Consider the following 26,728-nt stretch of genomic DNA (forward strand, 5'->3'; position numbering starts at 1 on the left):
GGGTCTGTACTCACATACACCCCTATTTGTTTGATGAGCTTGTTCAGCTCCATATAACCTCCTTATTTTACTTATGAATGTCTTATACTATGTTAATGCATCGTTAATACATCTGGCCTTCATAACTTCAGACCTTGCCATAATTAATTTTTAAATTTCACTCCTCTTCTCATTCAATTTTGATTCACAATTTATGAACACACACTATACTTCAGTTACCCAAATTAATAATGAACACACAAAGTGGTATTTTTCGCTCTGGAAATGAAAGACACAAGTATTTTCAAATGCTTGGTGAGCAGCACTATTGATATTTCTCTTTCTCTTCTTCCAAGTAAATATTATACTGCATCTGTGTGGTCATAGCCATTTCCATCACAAAAGACTCTACAAACCCAGGATTACCTCATCCCAATAGAAACAAAGGGGAAAAGGGAATTAGGCTGAAGGGAAAGCTAAAGTAAAACCATCTTCAGCGATTTCAAAGGGACTCAGAAATAAAAAAGTATATTTCTTTCAAGTAAATGTGCCCTTTTTTCAAAAGACTACTGTGGCAGTCCTAAAAAATGCCATTAAATGCAAAGCATAGAAGAGATCATTAAAATTAAAAATGAATTAAATTCTAAAATTTAATTTGCCTAAATCAAATTAAATCACCCAAGAGAAAACACACAGCTACTTAAGAAGTACATATAAAATTGCAAGATACTCCCATCTCCTAAACAGCTAGTTAATCACTGTTTTCCAACTGACGTAACAAGGATGTGCTTGCGTGTATTATTTACAAGACCAAATACATGATTAATAAAAAGACGTAGTTTAAAACACCCTCTTTTAATGTTTTTGTTACACAAGTGGACCCAGATTTGTGATTAAAACTCATCAGAGAAGCATGTGAAAAAGTGGTATGAATCATTACTGATTTCCTGCCTTGCCCCTTTCCAAAGAAACTCATCCTTTCCCCCAATTGAAAACACATAAAAAGTTGACAGTTATAAAATCATGTAGTAAGAAAGCAATTTGTTTTTTAAAAATTTTTTACTCTCTAATACAAAGCCTTCTTCCCTAAATGTTAATATGTCACTTAAGTCCTTCCTAGAGGTACAAACATGATTCATAGTTTAATATAGCTAGAGATAATCTTAGAAAGAGCCCCTTTTGTTTAAATGAATGTGAAACCTTCTGCCAAGCCTTGAAACTGCTGCCTTCATTGGCATCTTGACTTTTAAAAGGTGAGATAGTCTTTGGTAGCCTTAACTAGAGTCTTGTACGAGGAAAAAAAAGAATGACTCAAGGATCTCAGGTGACTTTTTTTTACCCACATTGCTGTGGTCCTACTGTCTGATGAAATCCAAGGGTTGTTCAAGTACAAAACAATTTTCACAACTTCACATGATGTTGAAAGATCCATTTCCAAGCCTTCATATTCAGGAGTCCTTCCCAAACTAACATTCATCCTTTTGCCTTTTTTTCCTTTCATCCAGGTGCTCTGGGAATTAGTTATTGAATTCATTTTCTCCCACCATTCCCAGCCCCATGACTACATCCCCTTTATAAAGTGTAAACAATACCACTTTGGGGCAAAACGTGAAGAAAATGTCTCTGGCCTCTCTGATCTGCCCTTTTAATATTTCTTTTAACGTTGCTCTTTTCTTCCAGGAATCTAGCACCACATGCTGGGTTCTGTATTAGTTATGTATTGCTGTTTAACAAATTATCTAAAAACTTCATGACTTAAAATAATAATTATTTATTACCTCACACAATTTCTGTGGGCTAGGAACTTATCTTGGTGGGTTCTTCCTCAGAGTCCCTCAAAAGGTTAGAGTCAAAATGTCAGCTGGGGTTACAGTCACTGAAGGTTGCATTGGGGCTGAAGAATCCATTTCCCACGTGGCTCACTCATACTGCTAACTGGTGCTGGTTTCTGGCAGCAGGCCTCAGTTCCTTACCCCAAGAAACTATGGGGCTGCTTGAGTGTCCTCATGACATCGCAGCTGGCTTCCCGTAAGAGCAGTTGATCTGAGGGATCTCATAGAGTAAGGCAGAAGCCTCTGGAAGACACACTTAGGAGTCATTTCCACAATGTACTATTGGTTACCAAGGTAACCCTTATTCAAAATGGGAGAGAACAACACAGAGTGTGACTAACAAGAAGTGAGAATCACTGGAGGTCATCCTGGAGGTGACCACAGACCCTAATGGCCCAAGGTCTTCCACCCTGTTCCAGGCTGCCTTTGTCCTGGCAGTCCTCTCCAGATGGCCTCCCCAACGAAAGCAAATCTTTCATGAGTCTATTCTGTCAGTTCCCTATTCTTTACTAAGGTAATGTTGCTGATCTGTTACTGAAATTTTGCTAATGTGCTTAGAGAATGCTGCAGGGGAAAAGTGTAGCTTTTTGCACACATTCTCCTTCATCAGCAGATAAAAGAGTCAAGGCCTTGACTAAACACTGACTCTCAGGGTGGAAGCATCAGGTCTACTATAAACAGATGGGGAAATGTCCTATTATTTAGTCCTGGAAAATTTCTCCATGTAGGCATATACCTGCTTCAACAACTCCTAAGTCTGAGTTTATAGGGACAATTTGGACAATAGGATTATTCTAGTCACAACAAGTTTTTACTTCAGCTCTCTGACTATTCCCTGTGCACACTTATGCATCCTCAGAGCCTGGCAGAGACCACTCAACAAATACTAATCTCATGAAAAAAGGAAGGTCTAGACAGACTTCATAGTATTGATAGAGATATACACCTGCTTCATAGAAACTCAAGAGGTACAGCTTCAATAAAAAAGAACAGAGGAAAAGCAAAAGAAAAATCATTGAATACACTTTACATCAATGCAACCCAGTTACTATTAGAAAAGAACAATTAGAAGCAGAGCTCTCTGAAATTAAAAAAGCAAAGAATGGGATTACTTCATTCAAGTTATGTCTTTGAGATTAAAAACAAAAGAACTACAAACAGTAATTGTTAGTCAGAGACTAATAATAATAATTTCACTTACTGAGCATCTAACTTGGGCCATGTACATCATACATTATCAATACCTCTTTCAACAGCCCTGCAGGGCAGATAGGTATTAGGATTCTCATTAGAAAAGGAAAAACAAACATGAAACAAATGGCTAGTTTAGAGAGGCAGAGCAGGGATTTAAACCCAGGTTTGTCTGACTTCAAAGCACAACCTTTTTCTCCAATGCCACACTGACTAACCTGTTGTCTTTAACAACAACATTAAAAAAAAAAAAAAAACAAAGAAAGCAAAAAAATAACCAGGCTCACTGACTACTACCAATGGAAATTAAAGTAGCTCTTTGACTCCTCTATCATCTACCTGGGCTCATGGGTGCAAGTATTATCAGATTGGCTCAGTGCCCAATCACAGGCCTGCTAGAGCCAGGGGCTTGATATGGTTCATCTCTAACTGTACAATGTTCAATGTTCTTGAGGGGTGTGGAAAAAACACAATTGGGTTAAGGCTCACCTTAGCACTAAAGTCTGTAAATTTTGGGGATGTATACGATTTGATTGGACAAGGGTAGAGAAGAAAACAATGAAATATTTACATTTCTTTAAAAACAGTAAGTTAAATTTATTCTCCCCTCTCTTTGGTGTATAGATATACCCAAAGGGTCCATTTTTCTGTACACCATGATTTTTTTATTCTACAGCAACATTCATCTCTATATGAGAGTTCCAACTGTAATAAAGGACTTCAATGAGAAAGAGAAGAAAAGGAAATTATCCTCCATGCTCACATATGGCCACCAACCGCACAATCTTCCAAGAAAAAAATCATCTCTAAACTACAGATTTTGAGTTTTAAGGATGTTGGAAACAGTGTGCTGAATAGCATCATCTGACTACTCAGTGCTGGACAACACTAAAATTCTAATGAAAGGAAAAAGCAAAAAAAAAAAAAAAGAAGAAATTCTCTTCAAGTGGATTACCATTAAACTTGTAAGCTATTTGATCCTTCATTGCAATCAGTAAGAAATTGTAGCTTTTTATTTCTTAAAATTTCATAGCTTTTGAAAGCATTTCTATTTTCTTGCGTGTCATTGAAAACTTGTCTTAAAATTCAAGTTAGGTAGAATTTTAGTAACTTCCACATTTCAGCTTTGCCCTGGCATTGTGGAGGATGCCAAGAACTCTAAGATGTGTCTCTTTCTTTCACAATCCTGGTTCTCAAATTTGAACACGCACCCGAATCATCTGGAGAGCTTGTTAATTAAAATACAGAGTGCTACCCCTTACCCCTGGAATTTCTAATTCTGCAAATCTAGGGTGGAATCTAAGATATTACAGTTCTAACAAACTCTCAGGTGATGCTAATGTTATGGTCCAGGGACCACACTTGGAGAACTTCTGCTGGAGAACTGAGTCTCTAGTCCTGGTAAAGAAGCAAGACAAAAACATGTATGAAGTAAAGGAATTGCATGCAGCAGCGTAAGCTCAGAAACCAACTCAGAGAGACAACTGTTGTAAGAACTCTCAGGAGGGAGTAATCCCACAGGCAGAAGTCATCAGAAAGGAAGTGAGACTTGGGCAGGTTCTCACTGAATGCGTAGGAAGACGAGGAAGAAAGGCGTCATAGACCAGGGTACATATGTTGTGTTCACATAGCAACCAAGCCACCCTAAGGAGAGCTTCTCCACTGGCCAGCAGTTTGAAAAAATATACCAGGGCAGTGCGTGCAGAGAACCATCAAATAAGACTAAAGGATCAATGGGCCTTAGGAACCACTGAAGGTTGTATAGTGGAAGGGTGATTGTTTTGGGAAGATTTAGTGATGTTTTAGTGAGGATTAAAAAGCAACAACATACACATTAGGTTGGTGCAGGGAGAAACCAGACAGAGGGAGGGTGCCAGCTGCAGGGCAAATGCTATGATCCAGACAAAAGCTTGGATCCAGACAAAAGCTTGAGAGAGGTTGAGGCAATGGAAATCCTGAGAGAGAGACAGACCAAAGAGGCAGAGGACTTAGTGACTTACCTGATATGAAGGCCAATGCAACAGAGAGAGAGGGGAGTCAAAGTTTACTGAGGTTATGAACCCTATGACTGGGAGGAAAAATATAACAAAACATTTCATTCTGTTGAACTATGCCCAAGTAATTCTGCTGACAATATGATATCACAAGGTACTGACTTTTAGGGAGGAATGGGAGAGTCTATTTTGGCAAGTTTCAAACTTTCCCTAATCTTACAGGGTCAGGATTTCAAGTCTGAATCTCATTTGTGTCCAAACCCATTTAAACTCTTTAATAAGTGATTTCCTGTTTTAAAGAGGAAAAATGTATATTTTTTAAATTATTCAAAGGACTTAAATACTTCTTAGACATCAAACAAGTCTTAAGAAATAATATTTTGATGATTTAAGTAAAATTAAACAAAAACATATGGAATGAATTTCTTTCAAACATACATCATGTTTAGAAAGTGAGGGTAAGACTGCTTCATAAAATGAATTTGCTGTTCTATCAAACCCAAAATGGCTGAAAAACTCTTCAAACATTTCAAATTCAGCCAGATTTGTCCTACCCTGACTTCTATGCTATTGAATATCAGAATCTTTCAAGGTCATTTTACTTTTTTAGTCAATGAATCATGACATTGGTTTCTACAAGATATAATATTTATGGACTGTTTTGACACGCGTATCAGCAAAATAAGAGAATTCAGTTGGATCAGTTGAATGCTCTGATGAGAGGTTCCATACACATCCAAGATTGCCCATTGCTGACAGTAACCTATGATCGTGGTTTTCACATTTGGCAAGAGAGACTGTTCTGAGCAAACCCTCCTCCCTGAGGAGCTATGAGGAAGCTGACTAGCTTGCTAACTGTGGCCCACCTAGCATCTTTACCACCAACCTACACACACAGAAAGAGAGTGAGAGAGCAGCAAAGATGTATTATGGCTTTTGTGTCATACTCACCATACTTTCTTATTTCCTTTCAACAGAAACTCCATTACCTTCGTCTTAGATTTCGGCATCCCCTAAACCCTGTAATTTATCTTCCCATACCCCTCATTGATTCTAGCCTTGTACTCTGTCAAAGCATGGCTCCTCCTCTGCAAAAATACGTAATAATGGGCTATTCATTAGACAAACAAATCTGTGATTTTCTTCACACCTGAGCAGGAGAAAGAACTTTATGGGTCACTTGGTTCAGCCCCCTTATTATCAGCCAAGTGAAGAGAGCTCCTCTATGGGACATAGCTGGTCAGTAGCCAACCCAGGATTAGCGTGCAAGTCTGCTAATTTCCTATCCAATTTTTTCCTCTTTACACACACTATCTCTTGGACACCTGCTTTTTACAAATGACTGCATTACTCCCAAGTGACTGTTCTTTTTCTTAAGACAAAAAGGAAGCATTTCCCTGGCTGATTGATTGTTCATCATTTGCTCTCAACTTTCTGCAAAACTATCCCAGTTAAAACGTTTATGGTCATCCTTCCTAGAGACACTGAGGGCAGGGGAGGTATTGTTGGTCAGAAGAGCACTTCCACGGTGTTCATATCATATTTCATGATTTACTACTGCTGACTCAACTAATGCCTAAGGCCATATCTCTTCCACATAACTATGCTCAGTCTAGGATGGTGATTTGCAACCGGGGGATATTTCTGCCCCCCAGGGGACATTTGTCAAAATCTAAAGACATTTTTGGTTTTTACAACTAGAGCATCCTACTGGCATCTAGTGGGTAGAGGTTAGGAATGCTGCTAAACATCCTACAATGTATAAGACAGCTCCCTGTAACAGAATTATCCAGCCTCAAATGACAATAGAGCCAAGTTTGAGGTCATGTGTTAGGAGAGGGGGCTGGAGTAGACATTAGTACAAGAATTTTGGTATATCTCTAGGTTTCAAGATAACAGCTAGATCCTTCAGTCTTGGAGCATTCATTCAGCAGCTATCATGTGCCAGGCATTACTCTAGGTGCTGCTGCCAAATTTATAATCTGATTGTCCTCCTGCCTAGATATTAGAAACATAGAATGCTGCAGCCCTGAAAGATTCTGACACAGTGAAAGTCAAGCGTCTTCAACCAGATATGTTCCTAAGCCTGCCACATTACAGACAAATAAAACGCTAAACCCATTGGAAGGCATGGTGTAGCTCACTCATTCCTGGGATCAACAACAGCCATTTGGACCTGGTGGAGAACTTTCAAAGATGAATGCCGTGTCAGTGCCCTGAAGCCATCCAAGAACAACTAGACAGGCATCTGTAAAGAATGCTTTGCAAAGTGAAAAACGGCCACGTGGTTTCTTTTGTTGCTGTTGTCATTGTTCTGCCAAGTGAAAAGCAAACGATGCTTTAAATATTTCAAGAAAGAAAAATTTCCCTTTGATACTACATCTTACTTACTTTCACCAAAATATCATCCTGTTAGGCTGGGTGCTATCCGGGACATATCAAAAGCCTCTTTTATCAGTGTTATTTCTACTTTGAACACATTCCTTTAATTTAAGTCAGTATGGCTGGTTTGTATTAAAATATTGGAAAGGTTCTTAGGTTTCAGACTGATAGTAAATCCATAAAAAAACAAATGGCTTTTCCATTTCCGGGAAATCTAATTAAATGTTGTGAAAACAAATGTGCTCTGGTGTGACATATAATGGAATAATATCGAAGAATAAATATTAGGTTTATGTTGTTTGGTAAGCTCTTTGAACTCTGGAGAATGTGAGAAAAATACCTTCCCAAGCTAGGGATCTGGGAACAGGGAGATAAGGAATGACAAATACTCTCTCAAAACTACTCCAGATTCTCCACACCATAGAAACCTAAATCAAATTAAGGGAAGACCTCCTCTAACATAGCTCTCCTGCCGGGTGGCAAATTTTGTATCCAAGACGTTTTCTCCTTATAGTCCCTACCAGAATCCTCAAGTGAAAAAAAAAAAAGAAAGAAAAAAGAAAATGTGTCTCAGCCCCTCCCCCACTACCACCACCTCACACTCAATCCAACTTGGTAATGGTGGATCCCACCACAAGATGGCGGTCATAGTTTATCTTTGTTTTCAGTGCTTATCTCGACAAAATACTTGTGAGGCTCAGTGGCGGTGCTTTAGGGGTCTCTTTGAAAGTACATGGGGTGTTGTAGTACTCCATAATCTACATGGGTTCCTTTCTTCCCAGCCCACATGTGATCTAAACAAAAACAAAGTGTTCTCTGTGTAAACACAGCTTCCAGGGAAATCCTCTTCCAACCAGAGGGCTGCTTATAAACCCATTCTATAACAGAAATTTGATGCCAATAGGTAGGATTTCTATTTTTTACCGAAAATAATTCCTTGTGACTTTTGTCTCACCATTTACAAGCTTTTGTATGTACTATCATATTTCATGGTTTATCATATTTCTGACACCCTCCCCCTGCCCTGGGGCCCCTTACTTAGCACAGTTTCAGAGCCAGAAAGGAGGCCTCTTGAGCTTCTCTGTACTGACCTGAGCAATAAATCCTGCCCACCCCATATCTCCTTTCTGGCCTGTTTCAATGGGATTGTGCTTTAAAAGAAATAAGCCTACCTACTCTTCTGCCAGCCTAAATCCAAGGAGAGCTCACTCTCAGTAAGTTTCAACCACCCATCTTGCTTTCCAATTGAAGAAGAGAATTAATTATCAGTGGCTTTTGTACAAGTTGACTTTTATAATTTACCATCAAGATGTACATCTGCCCTTTTCCTGGACATAAGTCAAGCAGTTACTATCCTACTAATTCCCCCAAGTCTCTATAGTTCATCTTAAACTGCAGCACTGATGTGTTAAATTACTTCCCTGACATAACTGGCAGACAGCGATCTCAAATCTCTGGCAAATAGAAATCTCATTGTAAGCCTCTTCAGCTGGAGCGGCCTCCTCACCTAAGTAACATCACAGTCGCATCCTGTCTAGTCCTTTCTCATAATGCCGCTTGGTGCAGCTGTGTCTGTGTGGCTCTGTCTGTGTAGGTCTGAGTATGGCTCTTTGCATGTGTGTAGTGAAAGCTCATGGAAGCTGTCAAAGAACTCTGATCCAAATGAGTGACAGCATCACTGCAAGTAAAGACATAGTGGAAAAAAAAAAAACACTCAATATTGAAATAATTACCTGAAAGACTGTTCTTAGTTCTTTGGCCTTCAGAACTGCTATAAGCAGTAATTTCTGACTTAAATATGTTAAGAGGCATATTTAAGCATAAAACACTAAGCTAAAACATAGTAAGCAACTTTCAATATATTGTGGGCTTGCTACCGGAGAGTTGAACTTTTATGCTATTTTCAATCTTTCTCCCTCTGAGATGACTGAGCAATCCAATATTCTTAAGTAGGCAGTTTGTCTAACATGACAGTATGAACATCTTACTGCATTTATTTTCTTTGCAAATCTGCATTCCCTCCAACCACCCCACCCTCAGGAGGGCAGGGACTCTCTTTTTTGTACAACTTTGAGACATCAACACCTAGCGTGATGCCTACATAATGTCAGTGGATGATAAATGCTTTTTAATTAAATTAAACAAATGACTCTGAAGAGCTCTTCTCAATTAAAAAATAAAAGTTTATAAAACTGAGCAAAAGATATGACCAAAAATATATAAATCTCCACTGAACACATAAAAAGAATTTCACCTATACTATATATCAGGGAAATGCAAACCAAAACAATAAAATATTTTTCATCTATCAGACATCATTTAATTTAAACAATTATTGAAATGTTACATCTTGACAAGTAGAAAAGACACTCAAATAGTATAAATTGATTCAATTTGACATTGTCTATCCAAACTTGAAATGTGCATACTCTTTGATCTAGCAATTCCATTTTGAAGAATCCATATAGGAAAAAAACTCAATATGTGCGCAAAAGTAGAAGATTCAATAAAGCATGGTTTGTTATTGAAAAAAATTGAGAAAGCAAATGTCCATTAATAAAGAAATGGTAAATAAATAATAGTGCATCCATATGATGAAACACTGAGGCAACATCAAAAAGAATGAGGTAGACTTTTTACTCATTTCGGAAAAACTTCTACATCTGATTAAGGAGAAGAGCAAGTTAACAAATAACAAAGACATAATCCCATTTTTTTTCTTTTCTTTTTTTTTCCAGAGGGGCCATATATGGGTATATGTGTGCAAAGTAGACTTTACTAAAGAGTACTCAGGTTGGACACAGAGGAAGGGGACATTATAGCAACTCAAATGATTTTGAGCTAAATGTTATTCTTCTCTTTATGAGTCTTAGTAGGATGTTTACACTGACTGCCTTACCTTGTGTAGTGGCCCCCAGCCCCATGCCTTCTCAATGGTTTTTCTCTTTTCCCAGTTTTTTTTTTTAAGTAAATGCGTGTATATATGAAGCTATGAAATGCAATTATCTTTTTTAATTTTTTTCTTTCTACTATTTTTGTTTGGTAAATTAGAAGATTTTAATTTGCCTTGCTCATTAGATTCATTCAGCTTGTCATAGTGACTGGAAATACTCAATAATGGCTACATAGATGGATGGATAGAGGAACACAAACAGGCTCCCTTTTTTTTCTTAGTTGCCAGAATCTCTAAAGGTGTTTATTGAAGATGGTTTTCACACCTTAGCCATAGAGAATGAAGAGAAGGTATCTGCATTTTAATAAGGAATTATGAAAGACAGAAAGAAAAGAATTTTAGCATGGAGTTTTGTTTGCAACACACCTTCAGTAAAATATTCACTGAATGAATGACAAATTTCTGGTGTTGGAATTGATATAAAGGAGATATTTAGGGAGATTGAATCTTTCCAGTATCTTAAAAATAATTATTGGAACAATTCAGGAGGACATTTGTTAAAAGATTTAAAAATCACTTATAATCTACCACTCTTACCCCTTTCTTTCCTATTTTCTTTAATAAGTAATACCTGGTTACATTTTTGTTTTAGATTCAAACCATACAGATGTTTGAATAGATAAAAATAAAAGATAAACAACTCTTTATACCCCTATTTCCACTCCCCTCCCAGAGGAAACCATCAGCCAATTAGATGTGTGTTTTTTTCTAGTACCCCCTCTGCATCTTACAGCTATCTATGTACATGTGCTCACTTTTTATTGTTGTCCTGATCTCCAAGGGGAAGTCATACCTAAGAAAATTACTAAGAAATTGATCCAAAATATGAAACTTATTGTTGGAAGGCTGGTATTAGGGAAATGGTGTTATGTAAATAACTCATAATAACCTAAATTCATGCATGTAGGACTCACACAACGTGAGGACTACTTACATATATCATGAACCACTACCCTCTTAGAAAACTGAGTTTTCAGTGCACTGGTCTTTCACATGCTTTTACAAAAAACAATATTTCATAATGGGTAGGGATATATAAATGTGGAGATAAAAATTGAGAGTAATCAAAAGGTCTAGAGTTGGCAGTAGGGGAAACAGAGAATAAGAGAGAAATTTGGAAGAAGGCAGAGAGGCATGCGTAGAGCTAGGAGACCAGTTAGGTGTCTAATAGCCAGGCAAAAGAAGGTGGTAGCTAGGGGTAGAGATGTAGGAAAGTAGACAGACCATGGGGGAATATTTGGTAAGTAAAGCAGAGGGAATTTGATAAGGAATTATGCAGGAAAGGGGAATGTCAAGAATGAAGCCTACATTCCTAGGCTCGCATGACCAAATGGATGGTGTTGACTTTTCCTGAGCCATGGAGCACTGGAAGACAAGAAATGGGTTGGAGGGCAAGCAATGGCGCTCATAAGGTCAATCCTCAATAGACTAAACGGTCTTTCAAACAGCTAACTAGAGATTCTGAATAGGAGCTCAGAACAGCCTCATAGCCTGGAAATGTAAGCACAGAAATCACTGACCTTTAGATGTATGTGAGGTGATGTCAAGTGGAACAGACAGCTGCTGAGTAGAAACAGAAATGAGTGGTGGTGTTTGGGGCTCAGAAAACAATACTCCAACATGAAAGCCTTAGAAGCAGCTCTCTCTGACTTTTTCCTGCCCTCCTGCCTCTGGTCCCTCATTTTCCTTGGAGGCTAGCCACAGAAACTAGAATCCCTCTTCCCCAAGGCAGGTCATAGAAGCCAGAACCCCTTTTCTCCAAAGCCAGCCATAAAACCTAAAAACATCACTCCAGGTTTCCCCCACTTTCCTGTGTAAAAACTGGCCATAAATAAATTATCTGACTTACCCTATTTGACTATAGGTCATAAGATCCCCATTCCAGAAAGAGCCCTGCCACATACCCAGAAGAAAGAAATGTATGCTCAGAGATGTCAAGAAGAATCTAGATGAACAAGCCTTACTGGGCTTCACCATTCAGTCTATTAGCATTAGATCATACCCGTTTTGTCCAATTGCATTTCTACACAACTATCTGTACTTTGTTGAACCTAAACACAAAAATGGATAGTTTTCTCCTGTATCTTTGAGTCTTCCTTTTGAAGGCTCCCATGTCACTTAAAACTATGATCAAATGAATTTTTATGCCTTCTCTCCTATTAATCTGCCTTTTCCCGGTGATTTTCAGTGAGCCTTCAGAGGGCAACGGGGAGGTTTTTTTTTTTTTTTGGCCCCAACAGGGGTCAGCGACAAAAATTACCCAATTATGACAGAACCAGATCTGGTAACCATAAAGTCCACTGAGATAAGGCCCAACTGCCCTCTAGTGGAATTCAAGCCATTTTAACAGCCTGCAACAAGAAATACATTAAGCTGATTTTCACGACTGTGAGCAGAAACGCCCGTAGGCTTTTTGTGGAGAAAAAAAGTACCTCAAGGCAAGATGCTTACCTCTCTCTACAAGGCTGTCAATAAAATTAAGTTTCTCTGTTAGTGGAACTTTTAAAAATACAGTGAATCAATAACTGAGGTTTTGAAATACCTGTCTGCCGTCTCTTTTCCAAAATTCAAATATCTGAAAGTTTCTAAAAACCAAAACTTGTTTGTTTTCTAAACTCACTTGGTGGCAAAACCTAACTTGATTTGAACTCATTTGGTGGCAAAATCTGACCTGAATTTCCAATTATTGACTATGTATGCTGGTCCAGGCCCAGATGAGAGTGTTACATAGTAAATGCACCTCATTGCCTCTTTAAAAAAATCTAAAATATCTTTAAAAAAATCTCAAATCTAAAAATTCTAAGGCTCATGTGTCCCTGAGGTTTTTAGTTAAAGAATCAGGCAGATTACCAATGGCAGAAGATATCATAACATTTTATTTCTTTTTTTATTTTTTTTCTCTTGAGACAGTCTTGCTCTGTCGCCCAGGATGGAGTTCAGTGGCATGACCTTGGCTCACTGCAACTTCCGCCTCCCGGGTTCAAGCGATTCTCATGCCTCAGCCCTCTGAGTAGCTGAGATTACAGGCACCCACCACCACTCCCAGCTAATTTTTGTATTTTTAGCAGAGACAGGGTTTCACCATGTTGGCCAGACTGGTCTGGAACCCCTCACCTCAGGTGATACACCCACCTCAACCTCCCAAAGTGCTGGGAATACAGGCGTGAGCCACCGCACCCAGCCTGAATTTTTAATCATAGGGATGTTCAAAGAAGGAAACTTACCCTGAGTCATTTAAACAAAAATGTATGCAGGCTCAAGTTATCTAAGATTCAGCAGAAATGCAACAGGGAATCAGCAAAATACACAAGTACTAAAGTTTAACTTTTCCAGGCTGCTACTGTCCTGATAACATGTGTGTGTGCATCATGCTTATGAATCAGGAGACAGACATTGGCTGTAGGTTCTTCACTCTTCCTGAGCTGTAAGCCAAGGCAATGGGTATCCGTGCTTTGAAATATGCAGGAAACACAAGTGCAGTGGACTCAGTAAGAACCTAAGTCCTAATCTAGTTCTCATCTTCATATAAATCTTAAAATCAGAAAAATCTAGATGAAGATTCTATACCATTTTCCCTTAAGAAATACATAATAAATAATAATAAGCATTTTCTACTAAAACCATGCCAAGGAAAAAAATATTGCATGCTCTGAAGGGCCTCTCACTACTTACATGGAAAAATCTATGACCGTCTCATTCCTTGTGTTCTTCCAATTGTTGCATGGCCCAGGGCCGGAAGCAAGCCAGGGCAGAAATATCACTGAAAATTTTTATTTTATCTATATGTACTAAAAACAGACTAGTTTAAAATGCAATGCACTCTCCAAAAAAGAAGTACCTTAAGTTCATTTAGAATTGGAGACTTTTACATGATGTTTATTCATTCATTCAGCATATATTTATTATGTGGCTCCTAGGCACCAAGAATTGCTCTAGATACAATGAATAAGACAAAGTCCTCCTGATTCATGAATAGGGCAAAGAAGCCAGGAAGCATTACCTGCATTTTACAGATGCAGAAACAAGATTGAGAAACAATAAAGGTAGTAGGAGAAAAAGTTGCCTGCAAGCCTTCTGCCATAAGTCTCTCTCTACTGACCCATGGCCAGTGCTGTGCAGCATTCCCAGAGGCCAAGGCAGACATCAGAGATAAGGCCTAGAACAGTTGCAAGGTGAGCAAAGGAGAAAGTCACAGAGTGAGCCAGAACAGATACCTCCTAGCCCCAAAGTGAGAGGAACAACACAATGGCTTCCTTTCGTAAAGAGGAAGGTATTGGGGAAGACTGATCCCAACGCCAAACACATCAAAATCCAAACCTGGATTATTTTTAAATCTTCTTTTAGAATGGATAAGGTGGTAATATTCATTTATGACTAGTATAATTATTATGCTTTTCTTCCAGGTTTGCCTTAAGATGAGCGTTCGAAAAATATATATATAAAGTAATCCTAAGAACAACATATCTTGATTTTACAGCCTTTCTTTTTTCTTGCCAAGAACCCTAGAGCATTTTGTGAGAAGGTACTAGATTCCTAATGAGCAGCAGCAAGATAGGAGGTGTTTCCACAGTCTCTTGGAATTTCCTGAAGAAAGTTAAAGGCAATGAAGAGGTCACCAAAGGCCACAGATCCATTGTGTAAAGTCTGCATTCATGCATATTTTATAGACAGATACGGTAAGAGTTAGAGATGTTACAGTTCTGTGAGCTTTTGGCTCCTAAGGGATTGAGATGGGCCAAAAATGCAGGTAAACAAAATACCAGCTGAAAATTCCTCTACAAGAATGCTTTGGAATATCACACCTGGATTTTGGCTCCAAGCCACCACAAATAGAGTATTTGGGCTTACTGGCATTGAAACAAGAATATCTGTGGGAGAAATCAGGGGGAGTAGATGGCTTAGGGGGCTGATAATGGGATATATTTTGTCTCTTATCTTCTGGCTCAAATTCAGCCCAGGTGGAAAGTGACTAAAAATGGCTGCCTCATTGTGGCCTCTGGGCTTGGTAATTTCTACTCAGGTCTGGGTAAACAAGGATCCACCTCCCTCAGACAAAAGGCTCAAAAGAGAAACTTGGAGAAAATGTCTAACAGATCTGCCAAGAACTCAATGGGTCATAAAAAAAAGAAAAATAATAATAAAACCGAAAGAAAAAAGAGAAAGTAATGGGGGAAACTGAAGCTCCCTCACCTTAACAGGTGGTTAGAAACTGGCACAAGAGCCGTTCTTGCAGTAAACCCATCTGGGGTCTTGAAGGAGGGCTTTTGTAAAGATGCAGTCAGTTAGGCATGAGAAAGTCAGTAACTAGATTATAACATATAGGGCAACATCTCAGCCTCATGTAAAACTCAGGCAGAAAGAGAGGAGACACAGCTAGATTTCATTGAATACCTAACTCACGAATGTTTGAAATCCTTTCATCAACTTGCTCATCAACATGTCCTTCATTTCCAACTTTCTGAGCTACAACCATCCTTCTGGGCTGGGGTTTCTCAACCTCAACAGCACTGCCATTTTGAGCTGGATAATTCTTTGTGGCTGCTGTGTACATGGTTGAGCAGCATATCTGGCCCTCCCACCAGATGCCAGTAGCAGCCCCCACCTTCTCCAAAATTGTGACAACCCAAAATGTCTCCATACATTGCCAAACGTCCCTGGGGGCAAAATTGCCCTTGATAAGAAGCACTGCTCTCTGATGAGGGACCAAGTAGAATAGTGAAGAGCATGAGCTGTGGAGCCAGCAGACCTAGGTGTAGGTCCAAATTTCACTTCCTGTCTGTGTGGCCTTGGGCAAACTATTAACCACCTTGACCCTCAGTATCCTTATATGGGCCACTATTACCCTGTTGTGGTCTTGGGAAGATTAAATGAGATATACCCTGGCACATGATAGGTGTTCAATTTTCAGTTTTCTTCCCTCCTGTTATCCACGACTCTCAATTTAGAGATACCTTTCATAGTATTCTAACCTCTCTCCTTCTGCTACTTACCATCAAATCTTTTTTTTCTTTTCCTCTGGTCTGCCCCCATGGTACAAACACTGAAGTGAAATCAAAAGACTTGGAATTATGCCATAGCTTTCTGCTTACTGGCTACATGAACTTGGACAAGTTATTTAACCTGCTTTTGGGTTCTCTGATATTAAATCAGTCTTATCATCTTGGTATCTACAAAACTGCATGAGGTTATCTCTTCCCTGCTCAAAAGCCTGATCTGGCCCTCTTTTGCTTTGTGAGTCATGCAAAACATGGATTGCAGGCTCCCTTTTCTTTACTCAACAAAATTTATATCTCAGTAAGTTGATTTTCAAACATGCCTAGGCATCAAGATGTCTTGTGAAGATTTTCAAAACAAAACACAAAGGCTCAAGGCCCATCTGCAGAGAGTCTGATTTAATAGGTCCAGTGTGAGACTCAAGAAGCTTTATTTATTTATTTATTTATTTACTTTGGGAAAAGAGTCTCACTCTGTCACCCAGGCTGGAGTGCAGTGGCATGATCTCAGCTCACTGCAACCTCCACCTTCTGAGTTCAAGCAATTCTTCTGCCTCAGCCTCCGAAGTAGCTGGGACTACAGGCTCATGCCACCATGCCCAGCTAATTTTTGTATTTTTAGTAGAGACGGAGTTTCACCATGTTGGCCAGGCTGATCTTGAACTTCTGACCTCAGGTGATCCGCGGGCCTCAGCTTCCCAAAGTGCTGAGATTACAGGCGCGAGCCACCATGCCTGGCACAAGCAGCTATCTTCAAAAAAAAACAAAAAACAAAAACAAACAAACAAACAAAAAGCTTCTCAGATGATGCTGATACATGGCCAGGATTAAGACCTACAGTCCTAGACTCTCAATCCAGTTAAGTGGACCTGCTTACCATCCCGAGCTCATGATTAACTCCCTCCCACTTCCAAAGGTTTGCCCAAATTACTGCCCCTACCTGGATTACTTCCCCAGCTTCTCTCAGCCAGTCTATGGCTTTTTCCTCTTTCAAAACTAGCTCCCTTTAGGAATCTTCCCACTTTCCTCTGGTAATGGGACTTGCTCACCCAAGCAAATTCTTAGTCCATGCATGACATGTGATGCTTAAAACTCAAAATTTATTTTTGAACAAAAATAACCAGCCTTCTTAGAGAACACTGAAGACAGGGGAGGTATTATTGGCCAGAAGAGCACTTCCACAGTGTTCATATCATTAGGCCTCAGAGAAAAAATTCTGGACGGACTTCTACAAAGGATGTTACAAATCAGAACATTAGTTTGAACTCTTCTTGTTTAACTGATGTCAAAGATAGTTTATGAGCCATACGTGAAGGACTATGTTGTTAAAGTTGAAAAAATAAAACTCTGCAATTCATTTTTATCAACACACCTTGCTTATCATCCTTGGCTCTAAATATCTATTAGAACTTTCTAAATATTAAGCCCACCATTAAAGGATGATTTATTATTCTGGGTAATATGAAGAAATTGTACCACATGATCTGAACAAAACTTCAAAAATATTTTGAGCAACAGCAATGTTATTGGAATAAGTGTGCAGGCTTCCAAGCCAATTACTTGGGTGGAAACGCTCATTTGAATAAACAAATTATGACATATTTTCATTGTAAAAAGTTGTCACTATCCAACACAATATCTTAATAGTTTAATTACTATTACTAACTCGAAGTCTGTTTGATTAGAGTGATAGTTCTCAATGAGGGGACATTTGGCAATGTCTGGAAATATTTTTGATTGTAACAACTTGGGAGAAGGGTGCTAATGGCATCAACAGAGTAGAATGTAGAGGCTCAACATCCTATAATGACGAAGACAGCTCCTCCTTCCCTTCAAAAAAAATTGTCTCACCAACAATGTCAATAATGCCACTGTTGAAAACACTAGATTAGGTGCTTCTATGGCTCTGTGACATGTTTTCTTGTATATTTTGGTCTGTCTCCTCTCTGTAGTAGGAATTTCTTCTTCCTCATACTACTCAGTGCAAACCCGTATAGATAAAAGCAATGAGAGAAATCCTACGTGACTAGTTAGCAAATTTTCTGTCTAATTGGAAATCCCCATTAATCAGAAGTCATTGTCCCAAGAAGGAATGACAGACAACAGCATAATGTCATGACTGCAAAGGTGGACTCTGGAGCCAACCTTCCTGGGTAGAAATCTCAGCTCTGCCATTTATTTACCAGCTCTGTGACCTGAGGCAATTTACTTACCTTCCTCATGCTCTAGTTTCTTCATCTGTAAAATGGGAACAATACTATCTCTTATCTCATATTATTTTTGTGAAGGCAAAATAAATTGTTAAGTGTTTATTAAATGAAGTGCTCAGTAATCATTAGTTATTATTATTATTTTAAGTAAAAATCATTGCAAAGATTAAAATGCTACACACTTGCAGAGAATACAAAGCCAAGTAAACTCATGATTAGTATCAATAGGGCATCAGAGCAGTGGCCCTTTATCTTGGCTGGACATCAGAACCACCCAGGGAGCTCTGGAGGGGAATAAAACTTAATGTCCAGGCAACACTCTAGACCAATTAAATCAGAATTCCTAGAGATGGGACCCAAGTGTTAGTATTTTCTTAAAGCTCTCTACATGATTCCAATGTGTAGCTTAATTTGAAGATTACAACATTAAAGTTATATAAAAAGACTGTTTCTAAGTGGGATGATAAAAAGAGGGCCTATTAAGAAAAGAAACAAAGGCTTGTGAAAAAAAGTAAGAGATGGGGAATAATCTTTGAGCTAATGAATAAATTTAGATTAATAGAGATACAGAGATAAGAATACAATAGTTCCTATTATTTGAAGTATTTATAATCCCTTTGCCAATATAATATATAAGGTGCTATGGGAACAGGAAGGAAGAAGCACTGAAATATAGCCGTGTGAGAAAGTGACTGTAAAGCAATTTATATAGAGTTCAGTGAGAAAGAAAAAGCTCTGTAGAAAGTTGGGGAGGTAAGAACATCCAACACCAAGAGTTTTCAACTGGAGATAGTCACCTAAGATAGAGTGACAAGATTTTCAAAATTAAAAAGCAATCCCAGCAATCCCACTGACAGTTCAATAACGAGTTCTGAGTAACCAAGGAAACGCTATTTATTGTTGATTTTTTTTAATGTTAATTTCACAGATATTAAGTACCTTGTTTCCTCATCCCAGGAAGCGTGACAAACAAGACACACAACCTTAAAAACTGATTGAGCTTACTGGGTCCCATGTTTCACAAACTTCTGCTGACACTGTGCAGAATTACAATCCCCAAGGAAACTCAACCACCAGTTTAAAAGCAGATCACCATGTAAATCTACTAATGAAAAGGAATGGATATTTTCTATTCTTACCCCCAGAATCAAATGTAGCAGATAATAATTTGTATCTCAAAGACTTTTTAACATTCAGGACCAAGCCAACTTTTAAGAGAAATAATACCAAAAATCTCAATTTTCAGAAACTTTCTTTTTTTTTATTTTTTATTTTTTGAGACAGGGTCTTCTTCTGTCCCTTGGGCTAGAGTGCAGCAGCACAATCACCACTCACTGCAGCCTAGACCGCCCAGGTTCAGGTGATCCTCCCACCTCAGCCTCCTAAGTAGCTGGTACTACAGGCGCATGCCATCACGCCGGGCTAAATTTTTTGTCTTTTCTGTAGAAACAGGGTTTTACCATGTTGCCCAGGCTGGTCTCAAACTCCTGGGCTCAAGCAATCCGCCGGCCTCCCAAAGTGTTGGGATTACAGTCATGAGCCACCACGTTCGGCCAGAAGTTTTTATCCTATTGACCTGGATGTTGGTCTCTGGAATATCAAAGTTTTGTTTTTGTTTTCTTTAATTTTGCCTTCCACATTAACTTCAAAGTATGTGCAATCTTTACTTGGTAACCACTGAAAAAAGTGACTCTAAATACTGGGAGAAGTTTTCATTTTGTACATTTGGCTCTCCAAAGGCCTGTTAAACAGATCAAAACCTACATACGGGAGGAAAGCTGCCCCCACTCACTCAAACAAAGCATGAGCCTTGATATCTTGTTTTATTTTTTTTTGTGCATCCTATTATGGACCTATGTAATAATGCAAGACCACCACACAGGGTAAGGAGCATGAATTATAACAGCTGTGGTCTCAATGCAGGAACCACAGCACACTGTGAAATTCTCCATGGCTCTGGATCACAATTAGAGTAACACCTGTGCAAAACAGGTTTCTTCTGATCCCCTAAAAAGCTCTCTATTTTATGCAGGCCCAAATTGTGTTTGTTGTTCTTAAGCCAGTTCCCTGCCTCGGAATTTAGACAATCATTCAACTGCTTAATTTCATCCCTCTAAAGCAATCCAGAGAGTTCACCAGAGATATATCAATGAGTCAGTTCATTCCTGCCTCACCCAACCCTTCCCTATGTGACTCCCTGGGCAAGATAAATTTTACAGGGATGAAAAAGAATATCCTTTGTCTATGACACATAATGGCTTTTTATGAAGTCAAATCTTCCATTGCATTGACAGAGTAGGGGAAAGCTGGGCAAAGGATGTGATTCCTCCATTTCTGCAGGACGTATTCCACTAGTAAAAGAGAAACAATTGCGTGCCCCAAAGGAAATGGTTACCAAATTGAGGCAATCACTTACGCTAAAAAAAAGTCTGTGGTTTCTGCTTTAAAAGGGTCAGAACAATGTCATTCTTGGACACTACTGAAAACGTGATTAAGACAACTCTGCAGAGGTCCGCAATAGGGACAGGAAATGTCAGACTCAAATTTTCAGGCTCAATTATTCATCTCATAAATAAATTTTGAAGATGGGTTTGTCTTATGAAAGTTGAGAAGCACAGTGTTTAGCAATTATACAAACCCTAAGACTTGGCTCCTCAAAACCATTTCTGTTGGTTTTGGAATGTTGTCTGCATCCAAGTAGCTGACAAAGTTTTTTATTATTATTATTAATAACACAAGACTTTAAGAAAGGTATGAGCTCTTTGAGTGAGAAAAGAGACTCTGGCTTACTTCCATTTTTCCAGTCTTACTATGGACCAATGGCTGCTGATTTTCTACTTACACTTTGCCCTTGTGTCTTTTCTGCTAATAATAATACATTAGTCAATCCAGGATAAATTCAGAGTCAGGATGTTGGGTCCTTTAAGAAGCCTTATAGAAACAATTGCACAAGGAAATTGGTTGAAATCTCAGTAGGTGATAATTGTAATAATTGTTCTCTTAGTCTGGCCACTGAGAGGACACCTACAGAACAGCTTATTGCTATTACACATCCATTATAAAGTATCAGAGCCAGCATGCACCCCCTTGAGTCTTTAAGGAGGTTTCTAGTACTCTCATCGTTTTCATTGTTCAATATAGTCTAACACACTAAAATCTGTGAAGCCTTGTAAAAAACACCTGCAAGTCCTAGACCATGCCCTCTAGGGGCTTACATTTTTAGTCAGTAGACCACACTTACTTGTGCAATAAATGCACTTAAATTAAATGCTCACTATGGGTTACACACCACAGGGGTTTCAGAAGTATAAAACATGTCTCATCCTCATGAGACAATGGACTTGGAGAGACAAGATATTTGCTAGAAAGGAGATCAACAAGGACTGGAAGCATCACAGAAAAGCTTAGGAGAAGGTGTGCCTTCAGCTAGGACTTGAAAAATGGGTAAGATTTAGGTGGAAGGAAGACATTTGGACAAGAGGCTATGATAAACAACAACGTAAAGGCAGGAATGAGGATGGCAGTCATGTGGGACTCAAAGAGGATTCCTCCACACCCTTCCTTTTTATTTTGGTCTTATTAGATCCATCCGATGGGGACAAGGTCAGAATTATTTGAAAGGATTTTGCCTCATCTGCATGGACTTCTTATGGAAACAGAAAGACAAGGGAGCCTTTGAGTGAGGGAACAGTGATAGTTCAGTGGATTGGAAACGTCTGTGTCCAGAAGAAAAAAAAAGGAGTGGAAAGGGTTGTAATTATAATACAGTGCGTAAAGTGCTGCCATGGAAACACACAGTCCTGGGGCCAGGAAGGTTCCCAGAAAGATATGACTCCTTTCTTTCACTCAGCTAGGTGACACACACACATACACACACACACAATCACATACACACACATGCACACACACATCATATCATAGATCTGGTTAAACTTAGCTGCCAATTATATAGACTGTGAGAATGCAGAACACTCTGGGTGACGTTCAAGTTTCTCATCTTTCTGTCTGACCCCATACTCTCCTATCCATGTGCTCCTGTAATTCCACATTAAACCGCTTCATTGCCTTCCACCAAAATCCACTCATGCCCCAGCATTTCTTGAATTTATTACCTTTATTACAAATTTAGACAGCCATGAAGAGAAATTGCATCTTAGATCAAATGATTTTCTGTCATCCAGGTAGATTCACCAGTACCAATCTATCCTTCCTTCTCTCCAAGAAGTGAGCAAGTTCTTTGCTTGTCTAGCTCAAAAGAGCTCTATCCCTATCAGGTATTGTGTTCTACTTGGGCAAGGGGATGATTACAAGCCCAAACCTCAACATTATACAATACACCCATATAACAAATCTGCACATGTGCCCCTTGAATCTAATTTTTTTTAAAGACCTCTATTCATAATATTGAAAGCTCATTCTATACTCCAAGCCCTTTCTCAAACAGGACATTTGCCCATCTAAGTGAATTCTGGTGAATGCAATTTTACCCATCTTGTTAAGAGAGAGTAGAGTGGTGGTTGCTGAGAGCTGGTGGGAGGGGGAAATGGGGAGGTAACAGTTAAAAGGTACAAAATTTCAGTTATGTAAGGTAAATAAGTTCTAGAGATCTACTATACAGCAAAGTGCCTATAGGTAATGATATTCTCTTATTGTATACTTAAATTTTGCTGAAAGGATAGATCTTATATATTTTTTTTTCTTTTGAGATGGAGTTTCACTCTGTTGCCCAACCTGGAGTGCAGTGGCCTGATCTCGGCTCACTGCAGCCTCCGCCTCCCGGGTTCAAGTGATTCTCTTGCCTCAGCCTCCCAAGTAGCTGGGATTACAGGCGCGTGCCACCACACCCGGCTAATTTTTGTATTTTTAGTAGAGATGGGGTTTCATCATGTTGGCCAGGATGGTCTCGATCTCTTGACCTCTTGATCCACCCATCTCGGCCTCCCAAAGTGCTGGGATTACAAGCGTGAGCCACCGCGCCCAGTGGATAGATCTTATATTAAGTGTTCTTACCACAAACAAATTAATGATAATACTAATAAAGGGGGCAGGGGGAAACTTTGAAAGGTAATGAATATATTTATGGCCTTGATGATGTTGTTGGTTTCACAGGCCTAAACTTATCCCAGACTCATCAAGCTATATATATTAAATACATAGAGTTTTTCATATGTCAGTCATATTGCAATCAAGTGTTTTTTTAAACCTTCCCCTAAGTGAAGGAGAGAAGGGGAATATTATCAGTCTTTCACAGCTTTTACCAAGTTCTCCCTCCAAGGGAAAGGAAAGGAGAAGGCACAGCACATTGACGACTCGGCATTCAGTTCCCTTTCACACCCACCCTTCTCACTCCACGGCCTTGACGTCCTTCTATCTTTATCCTAAGACCTTGGAGAAAGCCAGTCTCTAAAGATCCTATTAGAATCCTCATCCAGCTTTGCCTCTTCATTTACCTAATGGGTTGCTTCCACTCAGCTCAACCACAAAGGCCTTTTCTGGCAATGGAGGTCTCCAAAGAACCTAGAGGAAGAGAGTCCTGTGAATATACCACTATTGTTAATGGAGTTGACGGCGGTAGGGCTTAAGGGAGCCCCAAGAATGGATGAACTCCCAGCCTAAACCTTGTGCCACATTTTCTTCACCCTCAGAGTTAGAGGCCTCCCTGGATCTTTGAGTCCACCCAGTGAAAAGATATTGTTAAGTGGGCACCCTGCCCTTTGCAGCTCCTCTCCCTGGGGCCTCATTCACGTACAAGAGAGGATTAGGTGTTTATGTGAGCATCTTAGCTCATGGAGGTGTAGTAGTTTACCTCTCTGGTTTTTCTTCCATTTCCTGACATTCATTTCTGGAAAAGTAAGGGGTTTGCCTGCCAATAGGAGTTTGCCACAAAATGTCTTTTCTCTCTCTTAACAAAATCATACTTCAAATCAGGATGTCCTATGTATGTTCTTACATCTCATAAATTGTCTGAAGCTACCACGTGTCTTGTTTATGATTCAGCACATTCCGAGCTTCTTTCTGAAGTAGCCAATATTAAACAGTGCATTTTCCTCCAAAGGCTATATTATCTATCTCAAAATGGTTTCCATAAATTTACTTTTAATACAAATGGAATTTCCAAAATTAGCAAGAGTTTTAGCAGATTCCACAAGCTCCTCCTCTCCCTGCACAATGCACTCTACAGTTTGGAAGTCATGGTAAGGCTGTACTCCTGGTTCAGTACAGCCTCTTAATTCAAATGATACTGGACAGAACCCCAAAATAAAACAGAGGGGTCAAATAAGAAGTTGAAACCTGTTTAAGTTTGGACAACTGCAAATTCTGTAGGACTGTGAAAGGCAGAGATCTGCGATTCCTGCCAGGGCTCAGGAGTGGCTTCCTTGGGCTTCTGCCTTGCACTGCAACACATCAATCCAGGAAGGAAGCCAAATCTGGTCACTGGTTTCTGCAAAAATCTATTCACACCCAAACATATTTTGAGTTTAGAACCTGTAGAAAGACTTGGAGAAAGTTTCATGGGTATGTATTTCACACCCCCCTGTTCTCTATCTGTATTCTTCTCTCCTTCCCTCTCTTTCTTTCTCTCTCTCTCTCTCTGCAGAAACATTTTTCCTTTTGTCCTACATGGAACAATTCTGCGTGCAGTCAGAATCTCTGGCTGGGAGAAGAAAGCGAGTTCAATGTTTTTTCTGTGTGGTTTTTTTGTTTTTGTTTTGTTTTGTTTTTGAGATGGAATTTCCCTCTTGTTGCCCAGGCTGGAGTGCAATGGCACTATCTCGGCTCACCGCAACCTCCACCTCCTGGGTTCAAGCAATTCTCTTGCCTCAGTCTCCCAAGTAGCTGGGATTACAGGCATGCACAACCATACCCAGCTAATTTTGTATTTTTAGTAGAGATGGGGTTTCTACACGTTGGTCAGATTGGTTTTGAACTCCCGACCTCAGGTGATCCACCCACCTCAGCCTCCCAAATTGCTGGGATTAAAGGCATGAGGCACCATACCCAGCCCAAGTTCAATGTTAAATCTGTGATATCAGAGATGACTGTGGGGCAACGAGCTTGGGATGCCCAACTACCAGTGGAGTGTCAGTTGAAAATCACTTGCATTGTCAACCAAGATGAATTCTATACCCAGGCTGGAGGCAGTGGTGCAATCATGACTCACTGCAGCCTCCACCTCCTGGGTTCAAGCAATTCTCCCACCTCCACCTCCAAAGTAGCTGGGACTAGCATTCCACCATGTCTGACTAATTTTTAAAAATTTTTTTTGTAGAGATGAGGTCTAACTATGTGCCCCAGCTGGTCTCAAACTTCCAGGCTCAAGCTATCCTCCTGCCTCAGCCTCCCAAAGTGCTGGGATTACAGGCAGGAGCCACTGTGCCCAACCCCAAATCCCCTATTCTTGTTTTCCAGCTTGCCATGTGGGTTAAAATATTGTCTTACTTGTTTTCTTCAGTCATTTCCATAAGTGCAGTTTTAATTTTATCCACTAGATTATAAATTCCTTAAAAGTAGCAGAGACTTTTTCTTTTCATTTTTCCTATAATTTCTATTATCATAATGTGTTACATTCTGTCAGTAAATGTTAACTGAGTGACCAACTAACTAGGGAGAAGTACTGTGGAATGTAATTTGCTGCAAGAATTCTGGAGTTGTAGATTGCAGAAATACTTAGAAGGGAGACAGCAGGCCTGGGTTCAGAGGAGAAAAACAAAAGTGAAAACATCAAGGAAGAAACTAAAAGAGAGGAAAAAAAACATGGAGGCAGAAGAAAATGAGCCCTCTGAAGGGGAAACAAGGACATGTGTTAGATTAGTGGGGGCAAGCTGAACCCCTCCAATGGAAGTATATGGAGAAAAGATTCCTGCTCCAAATATTTTCAGCTTGAACCAGCAAAGGGAAGCACATGGTTGGTGACTGAACTTCAATTTATTAGGTTGAAACATATGACATTGCTAATATTCAGTTATTTTTTTACCTATGGAAAAAACAATACCATATGATTCAGTCATAGGGAATTCAATAGATAATTCAGTTTATTGAAGATGGTGGAAAATAGCTGTGGAATACATTATTCCTTTTTTTTTTTTGTCTAGTAGTTTTAAGTTAATGAAAATACAGGCATATACTAATATTATCACTAAAACATGACAAAAATTAACTGTTTGTACTTATTTCCTTACATCTTTAGTATTTA

This window comes from Pongo pygmaeus, chromosome 4, assembly GCF_028885625.2.
Source record: "Pongo pygmaeus isolate AG05252 chromosome 4, NHGRI_mPonPyg2-v2.0_pri, whole genome shotgun sequence".
NCBI lineage: Eukaryota > Metazoa > Chordata > Mammalia > Primates > Hominidae > Pongo > Pongo pygmaeus.